Raw genomic sequence first — 6280 nt, 5'->3', positions numbered from 1 at the left:
TGAAGTAGTACCTGTAGTAGTAATATGTAGTACCTGTAGTAGTAGCTGTAGTAGCTGTAGTAGTAATATGTAGTAGTAGGCCTACCTGTAGTAGTAATTTGTAGTACCTGTAGTAGTTGCTATAGTACCTGTAGTAGCTGTAGTAGTAAAATGTAGTAGTACCTGTAGTAGTAATATGTAGTACCTGTAGTAGTAGCTATAGTACCTGTAGTAGTAGCTGTAGTAGCTGTAGTAGTACCTGTAGTAGCTGTAGTAGTAATATGTAGTACCTGTAGAAGTAGCTATAGTACCTGTAGTAGTAGCTGTAGTAGTAATATGAAGTAGTACCTGTAGTAGTAATATGTAGTACCTGTAGTAGTAGCTGTAGTAGCTGTAGTAGTATGTAGTAGTACCTGTAGTAGTAGCTATAGTACCCGTAGTAGTAGCTGTAGTAGTACCTGTAGTAGCTGTAGTAGTAATATGTAGTAGTACCTGTAGTAGTAATATGTAGTACCTGTCGTAGTAGCTGTAGTAGCTGTAGTAGTACCTGTAGTAGTAATATGTAGTACCTGTAGTAGCTGTAATAGCTGTAGTAGTAATATGTAGTAGTACCTGTAGTAGTAATATGTAGTACCTGTCGTAGTACCTGTAGTAGTAATATGTAGTACCTGTAGTAGTAGCTGTAGTAGTAATATGAAGTAGTACCTGTAGTAGTAATATGTAGTACCTGTAGTAGTACCTGTAGTAGCTGTAGTAGTAATACGTAGTAGTACCTGTAGTAGTAATATGTAGTAGTAGCTATAGTACCTGTAGTAGTAGCTGTAGTAGCTGTAGTAGTAATATGTAGTAGTACCTGTATTAGTAATATGTAGTACCTGTCGTAGTAGCTGTAGTAGCTGTAGTAGTACCTGTAGTAGTAATATGTAGTACCTGTAGTAGTAGCTGTAGTAGCTGTAGTAGTAATATGAAGTAGTACCTGTAGTAGTAATATGTAGTACCTGTAGTAGTAGCTGTAGTAGTAATATGTAGTACTACCTGTAGTAGTAATATGTAGTACCTGTAGTAGTAGCTATAGTACCTGTAGTAGTAGCTGTAGTAGCTGTAGTAGTAATATGTAGTACCTGTAGTAGTAATATGTAGTACCTGTCGTAGTAGCTGTAGTAGCTGTAGTAGTACCTGTAGTAGTAATATGTAGTACCTGTAGTAGCTGTAATAGCTGTAGTAGTAATGTGTAGTACCTGTCGTAGTAGCTGTAGTAGCTGTAGTAGTACCTGTAGTAGTAATATGTAGTACCTGTAGTAGTAGCTGTAGTAGCTGTAGTAGTAATATGAAGTAGTACCTGTAGTAGCAATATGTAGTACCTATAGTAGTACCTGTAGTAGTAATATGTAGTAGTACCTGTAGTAGTAATATGTAGTACCTGTAGTAGTAGCTATAGTACCTGTAGTAGTAGCTGTAGTAGTACCTGTAGTAGTAGCTGTAGTAGCTGTAGTAGTACCTGTAGTAGTAGCTGTAGTACCTGTAGTAGTAATATGTAGTACCTGTAGTAGTAACTGTAGTAGTAGCTGTAGTACCTGTAGTAGTACCTGTAGTAGCAGTAATATGTAGTACCTGTAGTAGTAGCTGTAGTAGTAATATGTAGTACCTGTAGTAGTAGCTGTATGTAGTAGTAATATGTAGTACCTGTAGTAGTAGCTGTAGTAGTAATATGTAGTAGCTGTAGTACCTGTAGTAGTACCTGTAGTAGTATCTGTAGTAGTAATATGTAGTAGTACCTGTAGTAATTTGTAGTACCTGTAGTAGTACCTGTAGCAGTATCTGTAGTAGTAATATGTAGTAGTACCTGTAGTAATTTGTAGTAGCTGTAGTAGTACCTGTAGTAGTAGCTGTAGTAGTAATATGTAGTACCCGTAGTAGTAGCTGTAGTAGTAATATGTAGTACCTGTAGTAGTAGCTGTAGTACCTGTAGTAGTAATATGTAGTAGTACCTGTAGTAATTTGTAGTACCTGTAGTAGTATCTGTAGTAGTAATATGTAGTAGTACCTGTAGTAATTTGTAGTACTTGTAGTAGTACCTGTAGTAGTAGCTGTAGTACCTGTAGTAGTACCTGTAGTAGTATCTGTAGTACCTGTAGTAGTAGTAATATGTAGTACCTGTAGTAGTAGCTGTAGTAGTAATATGTAGTACCTGTAGTAGTAATATGTAGTACCTGTAGTAGTAGCTGTAGTAGTAGTAATATGTAGTACCTGTAGTAGTAACTGTAGTAGTAATATGTAGTAGTACCTGTAGTAGCTGTAGTAGTACCTGTAGTAGTAGCTGTAGTAGTAATATGTAGTACCTGTAGTAATTTGTAGTACCTGTAGTAGTACCTGTAGTAGTATCTGTAGTAGTAATATGTAGTAGTACCTGTAGTAATTTGTAGTACCTGTAGTAGTAGCTGTAGTAGTACCTGTAGTAGTATCTGTAGTAGTAATATGTAGTAGTACCTGTAGTAATTTGTAGTACCTGTAGTAGTACCTGTAGTAGCTGTAGTAGTAATATGAAGTAGTACCTGTAGTAGTAATATGTAGTACCTGTAGTAGTAGCTGTAGTAGCTGTAGTAGTAATATGTAGTACCTGTCGTAGTAGCTGTAGTAGCTGTAGTAGTACCTGTAGTAGTAATATGTAGTACCTGTAGTAGTAGCTGTAGTAGCTGTAGTAGTAGCTATAGTACCTGTAGTAGTAGCTGTAGTAGCTGTAGTAGTACCTGTAGTAGTACCTGTAGTAGCTGTAGTAGTAATATGTAGTACCTGTAGTAGTACCTGTAGTAGTAGCTGTAGTACCTGTAGTAGTACCTGTAGTAGTAGTAATATGTAGTACCTGTAGTAGTAGCTGTAGTAGTAATATGTAGTACCTGTAGTAGTAGCTGTAGTAATATGTAGTACCTGTAGTAGTACCTGTAGTAGTAATATGTAGTACCTGTAGTAGTAGCTGTAGTACCTGTAGTAGTAGCTGTAGTAATTTGTAGTACCTGTAGTAGTACCTGTAGTAGTAATATGTAGTAGTACCTGTAGTAGTATCTGTAGTACCTGTCGTAGTATCTGTAGTACCTGTAGTAGCTGTAGTAGTAGCTGTAGTAGTAGCTGTAGTAGTAGCTGTAGTAGTACCTATAGTAGTAGCTGTAGTAGTACCTGTAGTAGTACCTGTAGTAGTATCTGTAGTACCTGTCGTAGTATCTGTAGTACCTGTAGTAGTACCTGTAGTAGTATCTGTAGTAGTATCTGTAGTACCCATCAGATGTGAAACACAGTATAAACACAGTCTGGTTTGAATGATCTCAGTTAAAACATGATGTTTCTGGATCAATAACATAATCGATACATCGATCAATAACCATCAGACTGACTGAACACTCATCATCATCTTCATGGTGGCAGGAAACGGCTCCATTAAAACACACACAAACAGGAAATCCACACATGTCCCTTCAAAATAAAGCCCATCTGCAGTCAGAGGACTGATTGCACACACAGCTGTGCTCATTGCTACAGTATGACACAGTGGTGATGTCATATTACCGTGTGGATCAGCTGGGCAAGATGCAGCTCGTTGTAACAACCAGAACCTGCTGAGTATTTTCATCACTTATTACCCACCACATTCTTTATCAAGACTTTGAATGCGTACATGAATGCAGTGCAGGATAATGCACATTCCACGCAGTAAACAATCAGGTAACACGCAGGTGAAGAACAATGTAACTATATGAGCGCAGCAGGTGAGTAATCCAAACAAGCTCTTATTGTGAAGGTCTGAGCGGAAGTGTGTGAACTGACAGGTTGAAGGAGGAAAAGTCGGCGGTGATCCGCGGCCCTCTCCGCCAGCCTCCGAGCTCCTGTGAGCGGCCTCGGCAACAGCAGAGAGCCGCTGAGAGGAACCAGAGGACCGGAGAGAGACACGGACACAGGACCGAGGAGCCGGTACCGGTACCGAGCGTTTAAACTGTACCTACCGTGTCTGACGATCCGCCTCACTCTGCTGACAGCCACACAACACGGAAATAAGGAAGCGCGGAGCTAACTGCGCATGCGCTCAGGAGAAAGGGAGGGGGGTGAGGGCAGGGAGAGACACACACACAGATACAAACACAGACACACACACACAGACACACACACACACACACACACACACAGACACAGACACACACACACACACACACACAGAGACAATCTGGTCATAACTGACATCAGATCACTGTTTTAAATAAAGTTCAGAGATTCAAGTAAAAAAATCGAAACCACCTTCAGCTAATGTGCTACAAAGTTAGCAGCCCCCTCACTCTGACGTCTCTCCACTTTGTGCATGTATAGGTCCTGTTTGTGCATGTGTGTGTCTTTTGGACCTGTGTGTTAATGACAACAGAGTGAAAACATTTAATTTTAATTAATGAAGGTAATAAAAAGATAAAAAAAAATAAAATTAAATTGAATGAAAACTGGGTTGATGGTATTTCAAATGTTTAATGATGATAGAGTGTCACGCTGTGTGGACATTAACATTGACAAGTTTTGCAGACGGTGGGTTTTGGTCTCCAAACTTTACGACTATATGTCGTTATTCCACTTAAAAAAGAAGTAAAGTTTATTTCTCAGGAGTTCTTTATGTGGTAAGTCTCCTAATATCAATGTACTAGAAGTATTCTTGTACGTGTGCTAATTCAATATTTCTTGGGACTAAATTGGCCCACTTTTTAGTTTATAACAGTACACTTATAAGTACACTTGAAGTAGAAGTTTCATTTTGAACTGAAGCTATACTGTGAACTATACTAACAGTGTACTAGTGACATACCTGATCACAGAAAGAGTTTTGCAGGTTACAAAATGTGAGGCACACCACACTGCCTTTTATTTTTAATAGAATGTCACTAGTAAAGAACACTTGCTGCATCTTTTTATTGTTGCCAGGCAACCACCCCATCACCTCCTCACCCTAACCTTCCTGTGTAATCTTAATTTATTGTATGTATCCTGCAGTAATCAGTGTGTAGCTGCTGCCATGTTGAGGCAGAGGGTACTGTCTATAGCTCTGGTTGAGGGTGAGAGGCTGTCAGCAGATAAACAGAGATCTGTGTGGGTACATGAGACCCTAAAAAAGAGGCTGGATCATGGGGAGTACCACCAGTTGGTCCAGGAGCTTCTCCTCCATCATGGACGCTTACAGGCAGATTTTAGGATGACTCAGGGGCAGTTTGACAACCTGCTGTATATCATCAGGCCGTATAGCTCTGAGTATCCATGAGCCATACCATGAGTTTCTCATCCAGTGTTTACCCATGAGCCATACCATGAGTTTCTCATCCAGTGTTTACCAACTGTACTAGGGTTGCGACTCGTTAGGATTTTAACGATTCCGATTCCTTACCGATTCCTACATTATATTCATTATACTTGCTATACTTAAACAAGTATATAATAAACACAAATGCAATATTACAAATACAAAAACTTAATTCTAACTGTTGCACAGTACAATTAGATGAAAATACACATTTGGGTGTGGTGTGTATTTCAGATTTAGAGCTTGTATCATCTCCCTGAGAATATATAACAACAAAAAGTGATTCTCTGATTTCTACAGTAACACTATTAAAATTAACCACAACAATGTAATAAAAAAATACTTATATGCATTCATGCTTGGGCACTGTTATTTACGTGACAACACCTGAACAGAACACACTTTCTACCGCTCCCCTCACTGGAAGTCTCGGACCTCCCGTCGCCAGCCTCCGCCTTGATTAAACGCTGAAAATTAAATAAAAGAGGGAGACAGGTTTTTTCCTATTTTATCTTATTTTGTTATATTTCTCCCTCTCCCCTCGCTGGAAGCCTCAGACCTCCTGCCGAGAATATGCGGCCCGTGCCGTGCTCTAATGGAAATGCACGTGACGGTTTTTCTTTACAATCTAGGAACCTTTTGCAGGAACCGTTACTCCAAATGTGATGGAACCTGTTCCGGAACCGGAACTTTGGACCCGGTTCCAAAAAAGAACCGGATCTGGATCCCAACCCTAAACTGTACACTTGTTGTCGTGACCACCACAGAAGGCCCCCCTCTCAAATCATCCAATTGGACAATGGGAAAAAAGTGGGAAAATTGCTTCAGACAAAGGACTTGTCTCTGTACTTGTTTTATTAGATCTTAGTGCGGCGTTTGACACAATTGACCATCAAATTCTGCTACAGAGACTGGAACACTTAATTGGCCTAAAAGGTTCTGCACTGAGCTGGTTTAAATCTTATTTATCTGATCGTTTTC

At 39.5% G+C, this 6280-nt stretch overlaps 1 protein-coding gene across 1 annotated transcript in view; it reads right to left on the bottom strand.

Annotated features, from left to right (window-relative positions):
- Positions 1–4393, bottom strand: part of LOC126397564 (lethal(3)malignant brain tumor-like protein 4) — a 27294-nt gene extending 22901 nt beyond the window's left edge. Inside the window, exon 1 of the mRNA XM_050056442.1 lies at positions 3972–4393. The gene's annotated coding sequence lies outside the window, so the exon portion shown is untranslated. The remainder of the gene's footprint in view (positions 1–3971) is intronic.
- Positions 4394–6280: the final 1887 nt, after the last annotated feature.

The sequence above is a fragment of the Epinephelus moara genome, chromosome 11 (genome assembly GCF_006386435.1).
Source record: "Epinephelus moara isolate mb chromosome 11, YSFRI_EMoa_1.0, whole genome shotgun sequence".
Taxonomy (NCBI): domain Eukaryota; kingdom Metazoa; phylum Chordata; class Actinopteri; order Perciformes; family Serranidae; genus Epinephelus; species Epinephelus moara.
This window is presented reverse-complemented; position numbering and strand designations above follow the sequence as displayed.